Below are 11,682 nucleotides of genomic sequence, written 5' to 3'. Positions count from 1 at the left end.
TGTGTAAACATACCATGCTAAGTACTGGGAGATAGAAATGAAATGAGATACTTTTTTTTTTTTTTTGAGATGGAATCTTGCTCTGTCACTCAGGCTGGAGTGCAGTGGCACAATCTCCGTGCACCACAACTTCCGCCTTCCAGGTTCAAGCAATTCTCCTGCCTCAGCCTCCTGAGTACCTGGGATTATAGGCGCACCCTTCCATGCCCGGCTAATTTTTGTATTTTTTCAGTAGATACAGGTTTTCACCATGTTGGCCAGTATTGTCTTGATCTCCTGACCTCGTGATCCACCCACCCCAGCCTCCCAAAGTGCTGGGATTACAGGTGGGAGCCACCACACCCAGCCAAAATGAGAGATTTTTTTTTTTTTTTTGTCCCTGCCACCAAGATACGTAACTAACATCTTACAGGACTAAGAAAACCTAACATGAACCAATCCAGATTCATATGATAGAATACGGCAATGTTTTCTGCAAAGAACAGCCAGGGTCCCAGTCTGGTTACTAGAAGACACTTTCCCTGTCCCTTCCCCACCTCTAGCCCTTCCAAGCTGGAATGTGCAGAGGTGAGGAACACTCAGAGAGATGACAGGGAAGTCATTGGCAAGGTGGGAATCTTAGGAAGGAAGTGATTCTGGTTCTTGAAAAAGAGAATCAGATTCTCTCAAGTAGAATCGGTATGAATTGTACCCATCTCTTGGAAAAATCAATTCCAGAATGGTGAGTACGATGAAATATGATAAGGCTAGTGTGTGACAGATTCACGTTTGAAGCTTCAGTTGGATTGAATTGAAAGAGAGGTATGTTTGGTGTCAGGCGTTTGTGGCGGCATGTGAAATCATTGTCTACGTTTGATAACAGTTGACTCTTTGCCTGCTATAATAACAGTAATAAGTATGTATTTTACATTCAATGGGTACCTTGTATGGGGGTGGCACTGCTAAATGCTTTACATGGATGTACCTCCTTACCTCTATGAGGTAGGTGGCCATTATGATGTTCATAGAGGCTGGACAGGTAGTATGAGGTATAGCCAGTATTTGAGCTCAGGCAGTCTGACTCTGGTGCCCCTGCTGTGAATAGCTGTGCCATGCTGCATTCCTTCTGCAGCTGCATGAGAGGATGTGGAATCTTATAGAAACAGTGAGTTCTATATGAGTGGAATGGAGTGATGGGAGATGAGATGGCGTAAAGCCTTTTGTGTAAATATACCATGCTAAGTACCGGGAGATAGAAATGAAATAATGATTTTTGTTCCTGCCACCAAGATACTTAACATTTTTCAGGACAAACAAAAGCTAACATGAAACAATCCAGATTCATATGCTAGAATATGGAAATATTGTCTCTACTTAAGTACAGGTGGGAGGAGAACTAGAAAGTGTACCTTTGAATTAAGTGACTTTAAAACATTTGCTTTCAAATGTTAGTGCTTAACCGTGAGCACAAAATTTGCCTTCCTCCAGGCTTTTGGCCTGACAGACAAGAACTCTGTCCCTATAGTCAGCAGATTTATCCATTCTGAGTTGGGAAGCACTGTCTTCAGCCCTGTCTTCCTGACGCCGATCCTGACAATCATCGTCAGGATCTCTAAACAGATGAACTCATTAGCCTAGTGAACCAACTGTCTCAGCTGTTTATTTACCAGCACATTAACGGTTTTTCCGTCTATAACCACTGCCTGTGTGAAGATCAGCCTGGAAGTGGTTGGAGGGTGGGGTGGGAGGGGTGGTTACACACCTGGTTGTAATCCTTGATTTATTTTTGCCCTGTTTCCATCGATACTTCTTGAGAGCTTCCTGTCTTCCAGGCACTGACCTGGGTGTGGGGATAGAGCAGTGAAAAAACAGACCGGGTCCCCTGCCCAGGGCACTGTCTTTTCCTCAGATTTCATTCGCTCATATACATTTTCATAGTTGATCTAAAAGTGGCATTTGGTGTGAATTCTAGGATTTCACACTTTTGGCATAATACAATGATCACACTCCCTTTCTCCTTTGCCCCAGCCAGTCCTTTCTGAAAGTCGTGGGGTTGGGGGCGGAAGGCAGGGATGTGATTGGGCCTGTGGGGAGGTTGCACGGGCTTGGGGAGGGCAGCATGTCGTAGCGGGCCATATTTGTGTCAGGGATGGGAAAGGCACAGGGCACCTCTGTTTCCTAGTGCTGCAGAACCCTCGCCCTGGGATGAGCCTGCCCACTAGTCTGCATCCTAATCCCGCCGTTGATTGGAGATAACTTCAGCGGTCACAGGGCACCTCATCTCCATGGCAACCCCTCTAAATATTCCTCTGGTGACTTGTGCTCTACATTCTGGCTGGATCACAGCCCTCCTGTGGCAAAATATTCTAAAGATGTTAAAAGAGAGAGAGAGAGAAAAAAAGGCTCAACTAATAAATCTATTCTAAACGACTGAGTCATTTGTTTTGATTACCCGGGTGATTGCCAAATGTTAATTTAAAACTGAAATAGGCCATGAGCTCACTCCCCTAACAATGCTGAGTGTTTGAGCTAATACAGCTTGATAATGAGGGAGCCAGATCCACTGCCAGTGCTCATGTTATATGATAAACAGACATTTGGAGAAATATGCAGAACATCTTGGCAGTTTTCCTTTAACTCTAAGGGTTGTAAATACAAAGTAGAACGTGTTACCATGAGCCATTTCAAAGAAAGTTGACTTTATTTTTTTAGAATTCAGAACTTTGTTTCTAAAAGGTAACTTTGCCTCTTGATTCTCATTTTTTCCCCTAACTTAGGCACCTTGGAAGTTGTTTTCAACCGTATCCAGCCCTTGCTGAATACATCCTATCTGCCACACATTCAGCGTGAGGTAAGTTTTAGTAATTGCCACAAATTCTTACACTGATCTCCAACCTTCCAAGCTGTGGTATTAAGGGCGGCATCGTACAAAGGGCCTTATTTGTACAGGTTTCAGAAGGTTCATTTTAATTGACTCAACCAATGTCACTGCTTACCCTAAATATTAGCTCTCGGGGGGAATGTCTTTTCAAGGGAAAATCTCATTTGCTTTCAACCTGGGCATATGAAAAGGGAATTTGCCAGGCACAACAGAACTATCTGAAGGTCTGCTTGAAAATAAAGATCTGCTAATGTCGCTGCACGAACAGTAGGGAGCAGGAAAGCTACATGGAGCAAATACTGGGATGGGATGGAGGAGACTTCTGCTGCCAGCCAGGAGGTTATGTTGACCTGATCCACTATTAGGAATCTTTCTCCGTGGGTGGAAGGAGCCAGGGTACAGGACGGGCACTGCAAAATCTGGTGATAGAAGGCCAAAGAGTGCTTCTGCTGGGTGACATTAATAGGGTCCAGGAGATTTTCTTCTGATTTGCCCTCAAGTTCAGAACAACCTGTGGGAAACCAGGTTGAGTAAGACCTTCCAATCCTTATATTGGATAAGCATTCTCTGTCCTCTTCATTTAGCCACAGTGACTTGTTTATACTTTGTGATGACTCAGGTTCCCCAATTTTCTCTTTGAGAGAGGGACATTGACCTTTGAAAATAATGAAAGGAAGGCATCTAAGAGAATGCTCATCTAGGCACAATACAGGAATGGTCCCTCTTTTTTTGTGCCCCGGTCTCCGTGCGCTCACAAGAGGGGATGTAACCTTTGCTAGCACTGTATCTGTCAGGATGTGCCATTTCATCCCTCAAAAGGTATGCCGTGTTTTTGCCTTCACCTTCACCCTGCCCACCCCTGCACGCAGCCACATGGTCAGTGTAGATACCTAGATTTCAGTTAGGGTACACGCTCACCAGGTGACAAGAATTGCCTTTGTTATGTCTACTTGCTGCAGAATTCCCCCCAGGTTTTAAAATACCTCTTCAAATACCTAAATGTATTAAACCTTAAATAGTAAAAAGCATAGGACAAACTTTTAGAAATGCTAAACCTGAATTTTATCCATTTCATTAATTATGGTGGTAGTCATAAGTCCTTTCAAGGCCCTGGGGCTTGAAGCAGGCTCAGTGATAAAAGCTTTCATCAGCTTCCCTCTGCTGCTGGAGATGGATTCTTCATTTTTGGGTCTAAATCCTACCATAGCTCTCTTTCATAGCCTTTACCTGTAATGGTTGTTTTCAAGCTTAAAAATAAACGATAGAAACCCATCTTCAACAAATACAAATCTTCAGATCTAACCCCAATAGAGAAAACCAACAATCTGCTTTGGCTCAAGTAGGAGGCTGTGACTCTCTGTCAGCCTCCTCTGAGGGTGAACCCTATTGAAAGAGCAGAGATTTAAACTCTGTGCCCTTTCCCCTTTCTTATTTTTATTTTCCCACAGAAAAGAGGCTAGATTCTTTAAGGAGATACAAAGAAGGGAGATAGAAAGATATAAAGATTCTTTAAGGAGATATGAAGACATCCTCTCGTCAGCTGGAAATGCCAGCTAGGTGAGACCTGGCTATTCACATGCCTTGTTTGCCCTTAGTAATCCATAGCAATCTGCAAATTTGATCAGCTTTATCGGCAGAAAACTTTGATAGAAACCATGTGTACAAGGGCTGTATTCTTAAAATGGAACATTTAAATCGAAGTTTTTCAAGCACACATTTCAAGTGGTTTTATGATATCAAGCACACCCCAGTGACATCTTTACGTTGACCAAAACTTGGTGTCCTTGGGTTTTAGAGCAGCGAGTTTCTCAGGTGTGTCAGTTGAATAGAATCTTAAATTCTGTTTTTTTTTTTTTTTTTTTTTTTTTTTTATTTTGGAGTCTTGCTCTGTCGCTCAGGCTGTAGTGCAGTGGTGCAATCCGGCTCAGTGCAACCTCCATCTCCCAGGTTCAAGTAATTCTCCTGCCTCAGCCTCCCAAATACCTGGGATTACAGGCGTCTCTACACCACCATGCCTGGCTAATTTTTGTAATTTTAGTAGAGACAGGGTTTCATCATGTTGGCTAGGCTGGTCTCAAACTCCTGGCCTCAAGCGGTCCGCCCGCCTCGGCCTCCCAAAGTGCTGGGATTACAGGCGTGAGCCACTGCGCCCAGCCAAATCTGTTAAATTCTGTTTCCATGTAACAGAAATATATAGGATTACACAATTGCATCTTGTGTTCTTTCTTCCTTTCTTTTATTCATTCATTCTTTCAGCCCTACTATGGGCGAGGGCAGGAATGTAGTGGTGAGCACAAAAACAACAAAAAATACATTTTGGGTTTGATATTCTTCAAGGGTGGGACATGCCAAGATTCTTTTCCCTTTTGCAGACGAGGAAACTGAAAATGGCTTTGCTTTTCTCGATTACGTTGCCCAGTATTCAGTAGACAGGTATGGATGCAGGGGTACAGTTCCAAGTCCCCGTCTCTACGCTACTTTTTGAGCCTGTGATTTATGCCACGTCCGTATAAGCATGTGCAAATAAAGTATTCAGTAATTGCCATGGATGCAGCTGTCCCTGGGACCCGAAGGCCCTAAAATGAAAATAAATGTAAACTATGCATTTCACACTCTATTTTTAAAATGTTTGTTGGAATAATTGAACAGTTTAGTAAAATGGGCTTTGCTGTTTCCACGTGAGGATATCTTGTTCATTTATTTATTTATTTATGTATTTTTGAGATGAAGTCTCACTCTGTCGCCCAGGTGGAGTGTAGTGGCGTGATCTCGGCTCACTGCAATCTGTGCCTCCCAGGTTCAAGCGATTCTCCTGCCTCAGCCTCAGCCTCCCAAGTAGCTGGGATTACAGATGCGTGCCACCATGCCTAGCTAATTTTTGTATTTTTAGTGGAGACAGGATTTCACCATGTTGGCCAAGCCGGTCTCGAACTCCTTACCTCAAGGGATCCGCCTGCCTCGTCCTCCCAAAGTGCTGGGATTACAGGCATGAGCCACCACACCTGGCCTATTTTGTTCTTTTAAATGATGGTGCATCCGCTTTTGGTACAATATTTATCATAAACTTTATTATTCAGAAACTTAGAATTATTCCATTTGGCTGCCTTTTAGTTTACAGAATTATTTGGAACACAAGCTTGAACACATAATTCTTAACACATACATCAACTGGGCTAAATTTGAGTATTTGTACCATAGTAGTGACAATATTGTTAATTAAACATGTATTTCACATGTAGGAGATATTTGTATCACTGACATATGGTCATTTTCATTATTGATTTGGCAGTTTTTTAATATTCACAAAACACAAAATTTTAAAATACAGTAGTCAAAGTGATTTGATTTGTGCCATTTGTATTGATATAGCCTCTCTTCTTGGTGCACTAGCAATAAGAAGGAAAATCAGCACAGATGGGTTACACAGACATAGGGAATTTGGAAATAATCAGTTTAGAGCCAAGGTCTCAAACTGGTGGACTGGATCTGGCACACAGAGGTGTTTTTTTAAAATTTTAATTGCCAGCATTTAAAAATGGAAAGATTTCCTATTTTTTGAAATCCAAATTTTTCAGCTTCTCTTGAAATATCAGAAGATCTGGCAATATTGAGCCCTCACTCCTGTTTGGCTACACTAGGCTGGAGCCAAATGGCTGCTGTTTCTTTTCTTTTCTTTTCTTTTTTGAGATGGAGTCTTGCTCTCTCACCCAGGATGGAGCGCAGTGGCGTGATCTCCACTTACTGCTAGCTCTGCCTCCCAGGTTCACGCCATTCTCCTGCCTCAGCCTCCCAAGTAGCTGGGACTACAGGCGCCCACCACCACACCCAGCTAATTTTTTGTATTTTTAGTAGAGACGGGGTTTCACCATGTTAGCCAGGATGGTCTCAATCTCCTGACCTCAGGTGATCCACCTGCCTCGGCCTCCCAAAGTGCTAGGATTACAGGCGTGAGCCACCATGCCTGGCCGGCTGCAGTTTATCTAGCTAAAGCATGAACTCTGAAGTTTGCCACAGTCTCCGGCAGTCTCTGTAGTCTCCTTGACACTAAGGACAAGGGTTGGTTGCCATTATCTGAATGTTTAACCCCTATAGACATGTGAGTTTTCAACCCCAGGTCTAGATAAAACTGAGGTTGCAAACTTAAGGTCATCCTTTCTCTCAAAATACCAGCTTGCTAATTTTCAGGGGCATGACACAGGGTGACAGTCATATTAAGGAGGTGCTTTAAAAGGGTTGAGGGCAAACATTTCAGAGGAAGGATACTTTCTGATGATGGTACCTGATTAAGAGAAGGAGCATCAACAGGTATGGGTGTTTTATTCTATTCTGGAGGATTCCTATAGTCTACTTCGGTGCTTCTCACACTTTAATGTGCAGATTCTGATGCAGCAGGTCAAGAGTAAGGCCTGAGATTCTGCATTTCCAACGAGCGCCAGGTTGTACCACTGCTGATCTGAGGACCTGCCTCTCCTTGAGTAGCAACGTTCTAAGAAAAATGAGTCAGGCAGTGATGGTGCTAATGTTTAGAACATTCACTTTTCTCTGGCCTGAGAAAGAAAAAGAGATATGGACCAGGATATTTTGGGTTGAATCTTCCCAGATAAATCTGGATCTACTTTGAGTTGGAGCAGAGGAGGTGAAAAATCAATTATTTTCAATACAGTATAGCACATGGAAAAGGTAAATCTAACTCTGATTTTAAAATTTGTTTTAAACTAAGTGCCTCTGGTAAAAAAAAAAAAAAAAAAAAAAAGCTAGATATGCTCAAGAATCATGAAATGTAGGGATTAGAGCTTTTAATTTTAGAAAATTTAGGAAAATATGGGGCTGTTAGCAAACTTGTAAATTAGACCACAGAAAACAGGATAATTATCAAATCCCTGGACATATGATAACCTTGTAAGCTACAAAATGATTTTAGAAAGTTGGAAAGAAAGAAATCAACAGTTTCAAATATATACAGTCCTATAGTGAAAACGTATAATTAAAATGAAAAAGCACACCAGGAAAAAGTTGTGGCACATATGACAAGATACCTAATTTCTATATCATGCACAGAGCTCATACAGATTGTAAGAAAGGTGCGCACAGGCCTAGCACGCGGTCGGTGCTTTGTAACTGTTGACTGAATGAATTATCCAATTGATAGATGGGTAAAAGACACTCAACGTTATGTCACAATGTAAAGAAATGCATGGAAAACATTCAGCCTCACTGGTATGCAAAAATAAGCAAATTTAAACGTCAACAAGGCACACTTCTACTAAGTTAGCAGAAGTACAAAAAGAAAACCCAATGTTAATGAGGTTAACTTGAAATGCATATGCACTTATTCACTGCTGGTAGCAATGTAAGTTGGTACAAAGCCTTTTGGAACATTGTTTGGCAATATATGGCTATTGTTTGGCGATATATGGCTAAAGGCACAAAGATTGGTACCCTTTAATAATAATACTATGGCAAATGTGTTCTAAGAAACAAATTATTCTAAGAAAAGAAAAAACGCTGCATGTTATAGTGGTTCATCACAGTGTTATTTGTGAGGACAAAAATAATTTAAATGTCTAATGTGAAAAAAATAGTTCATATATTCAACAAATAGTTTTGGTTGAACAGATTATGATACATCTATGCAGTGGAATTTCATGAGTCTTAAAAATTATAATTTTCACACTTACATTAGCAATATGAAAGAATTTGTATAATACGGTCTTACTAAGAAATGCAGGATGCAAAATTGTATATATGCTGTGATTGTAACATGCAAAGTGATATGTACCTGTGGACAAGAACTAGAAGGCACAAGGAAAAAATGTAAGTATCACTTTATTTGAAGTTACATTTATGTTGTGATGTTGTTTGTACATTTTGCTATAAGTATATGCTTACTTAGATGTTGAGAATCTTCCACTTTTATGTACTTACCTCCATATCACAAGCCGGATATTCTAATCTATCACAGAGTAGGTGCTTAGTAAGTGACCAGGAAACATGAGGACTCCTGTCCAGAGTCTAAACATGGGGTTCCAATGCTCAAGTTCCTTCTCGCTTGTTGTGTTTCATCATCCAGAGCCCCCATTTCTCTTTCTTCCATATTTGGTGGTTGGTAGAGGCATCTTGGTATACCACATGACACCAAGTATAAATGTTTGTTTCAGAGCTTTTAATGAATGTGTAGCAGTTCCAGGCAGGGAATGAATCTTCATGTTTAAAGGTCCAGTGTTCACTTAAGGAACATCTTAATGGAGCTGTAGCTCAAGAGCAATGCCCGTTTCATCTTCTGATTTCTTTTAGATAAGCAACAAAAATTCACTTTAAGGTCATGAGCCTCCTTACAGCAGTCCCCCTCACCTTCAGCTATATTCCCTGTTTCAGATATACTTGTTTCTCTGCTGTAAGTACACTTTTCTCTTCTAATTAGGTCAGTTACTTCATGTCTGTTTTTCTTTTTTGACATGGTTTCTTCTGGCTTTGGCACCACATATTTTCCCCATATGTCATTGCCTCTGGAGCTTCATGTTGCAATAGTTTTTCAAGGGGAACGGAGAGCACATTGCTAAGGATGGGGGATGGCTTTTGACTCTCTTGCCTGCCCTTTGCTTCAGTGAGTGTTCGTATTTCTTTTGGGCCTAGTTCTGTTTGGTTTTGTAGTCTTCAGAGTCGGTTATGTTTGGACTGAAAGATACTTAAGTAAAAATAATGGTAAGTCAGAGATATGTCTGGCAAAGGTGCAGCACATTTGTTAAGGTTACTGGTTTATTTATCTCCCTTGTCTCTATGGCGACTAAATCTGGGTCTGGGATTTAATGGACTTAGTTCTGACCTCTTGTAACATCTCCTAACTTTTCCCAGCCTCTGATTTAGAAAGAATTCATTTTCACTTGAGGAGAGAAACTGTCTCACTTACAAAAGGGGTCCTAACTGGACCCTTGAAAAGTGGAATCTCTAGTCTTTGATTCTTACACAGTCTTCAACCAGAGTACCCACTGTGGTTGTAAAGAAAGCTAAGAAGTCATGCAGAAATACACACACACACACACACACACACACACACACGCACACACGCACACGTAATGTCTCAAGGAAATACTTTTCTTTTTAGTGAAATAAAGTATTATTTAGTTAACGTGAGTGAACTGCCTGTAAAGAGAACCTTTTGTCAGAACACCAAATCAATGGAACCATTGATTGGACATTATGTTTTTATTTTTTAAAAGTATCTCCTTTACCCATTATAGGATTATAAATATGCACACATATAAATGTTTGAACCATATTTTAGAGTTCAAGTATATTAAATTGTGCCATGGAAGTCCACAATAAAGATTGGGTTTGACCAGGATTCTCATGGAAGAAGTCAGATTTGGACAGTTAAGTTCAAATCTAGTGTTCCATCTACACAACTGATGTGAAATGAGGACATAGATATCTGATCTCTAAGGTAGGTAGAGTCAAACTCTAAGGTAGGTAGAATCTTGGACTTCAGTTGGTTCAAATGAGCCTTTAACATTTTTTCTCTTCTCCTGTATGGTGCTTTGAGACTTACAAAAACATTCCAGTTTTAAGAATTTACTAATTTATTCATCCGTTTACAGGTCTGTTCAGCTTCTCTAAGAATAAGCTCACATGTGAATTTTCTTTGAAACCCCTAAACAAAGGAGTCAGTAAATGATTAATTATCAAGTATTGCACAGAGACTGAGGCAAGGGAAGTGATAAAGTATAAAATATTGGAGTTCAGATCTGTCATCAAGTTTAGTTCAAGCCCAATAGGAACTTGTGATTACTTAGTAAGGTTTTTGAACATCATAAAAGTTCAGTGCATATGGAAGTTGTTTTAAGATTTTGTCCATCATCAACTCTTCTATTAATAGGCAAAGATTTGAGAAGCCAACAACAGATGCTCACTTGTAAGAGAGAACCATGCTTGGGAGATGAATGTTGGATGCTCCTTAATTTCTGAGTTTGAAACCTTGACTCACTTGTCTTATAACTGTGGACATACAATATTTGTTAGATTAAGGTCATAGCTAAATCGTACAAATTTTATTATGATCAGTACAATAAGCATAGCTGGGGTCAAAGCTTTTATGGAAATCACAATGTTAAGGCCTGATGTCCTTAATGATTCTTGAGAAAGAATGGCACTTTTATCATTATCATTGTCATCATCATTATTATATCAACCTTATATCACATGGTGAAAGCCCAGTGTGGTGAACAGTGCTAATAATTGTTATAATTTATGTATTTCATTATTGATATTTCAGTTTTGCTTGAACAGCTGTAGGGATCAATTTAAAATAAAAAGGAGGAGATATATAAAAATGTATTTAGAATAGTAGTCTCATTGTCCTATCTTATCAGCCAGATAAGCTTTGTGCTTTGCAGAGCATCTCTCACTGAAGGATACCTAATTATTGGATAAGCAATTAGTTTCTTTAACAGTTCTTGGGCTGGGTACAGTGGCCCATGCCTGTAGTCCCAGTTACTCAGGAGGCTGAGGCATGAGAATCGCTTGATCCCGGGAGGAAGAGGGTGCAGGGTGCAGAGATTGCACCACTGCACTCCAACTTGGGTGACAGAGTGAGACTCTGTCAAAAAAACAAGAACAAAAACAACAAAAAAATCCAAACCAAAGAACAGTTCTTCACCTAAGTAGAAAAGCAGAAAAGCAATGGTTTGTGGTCTTTGTGAGTCTGTGGACATCTCTTAAACCATATGTGATAGGACCATTTCTTTTTCTTTTTCTTTCTTTCTTTTCTTTCTCTCTCTTTTTCTTTCTTTCTTTCTTTCTTTCTTTCTTTCTTTCTTTCCTTTCCT

The 11,682-nt window shown here is 40.4% G+C and overlaps 1 protein-coding gene across 2 annotated transcripts in view; it reads left to right on the top strand.

Moving 5' to 3' along the window:
• Nucleotides 1-11,682, top strand: part of FHL1 (four and a half LIM domains 1) — a 67,858-nt gene that overhangs the window by 18,311 nt on the left and 37,865 nt on the right. Inside the window, exon 2 of one of the 2 annotated variants that reach the window (XM_023198898.2) lies at nucleotides 2,757-2,830. The exons of the other annotated variant lie outside the window; for it this stretch is intronic. The gene's annotated coding sequence lies outside the window, so the exon portion shown is untranslated. The remainder of the gene's footprint in view (nucleotides 1-2,756; nucleotides 2,831-11,682) is intronic. 2 annotated transcript variants of the gene reach the window in all.

The sequence above is a fragment of the Piliocolobus tephrosceles genome, chromosome 12, assembly GCF_002776525.5.
Source record: "Piliocolobus tephrosceles isolate RC106 chromosome 12, ASM277652v3, whole genome shotgun sequence".
Classification (NCBI taxonomy): Eukaryota; Metazoa; Chordata; class Mammalia; order Primates; family Cercopithecidae; genus Piliocolobus; species Piliocolobus tephrosceles.
Note: the sequence above shows the minus strand (reverse complement) of the source record. Positions and strands in the feature narration are given on the sequence as shown.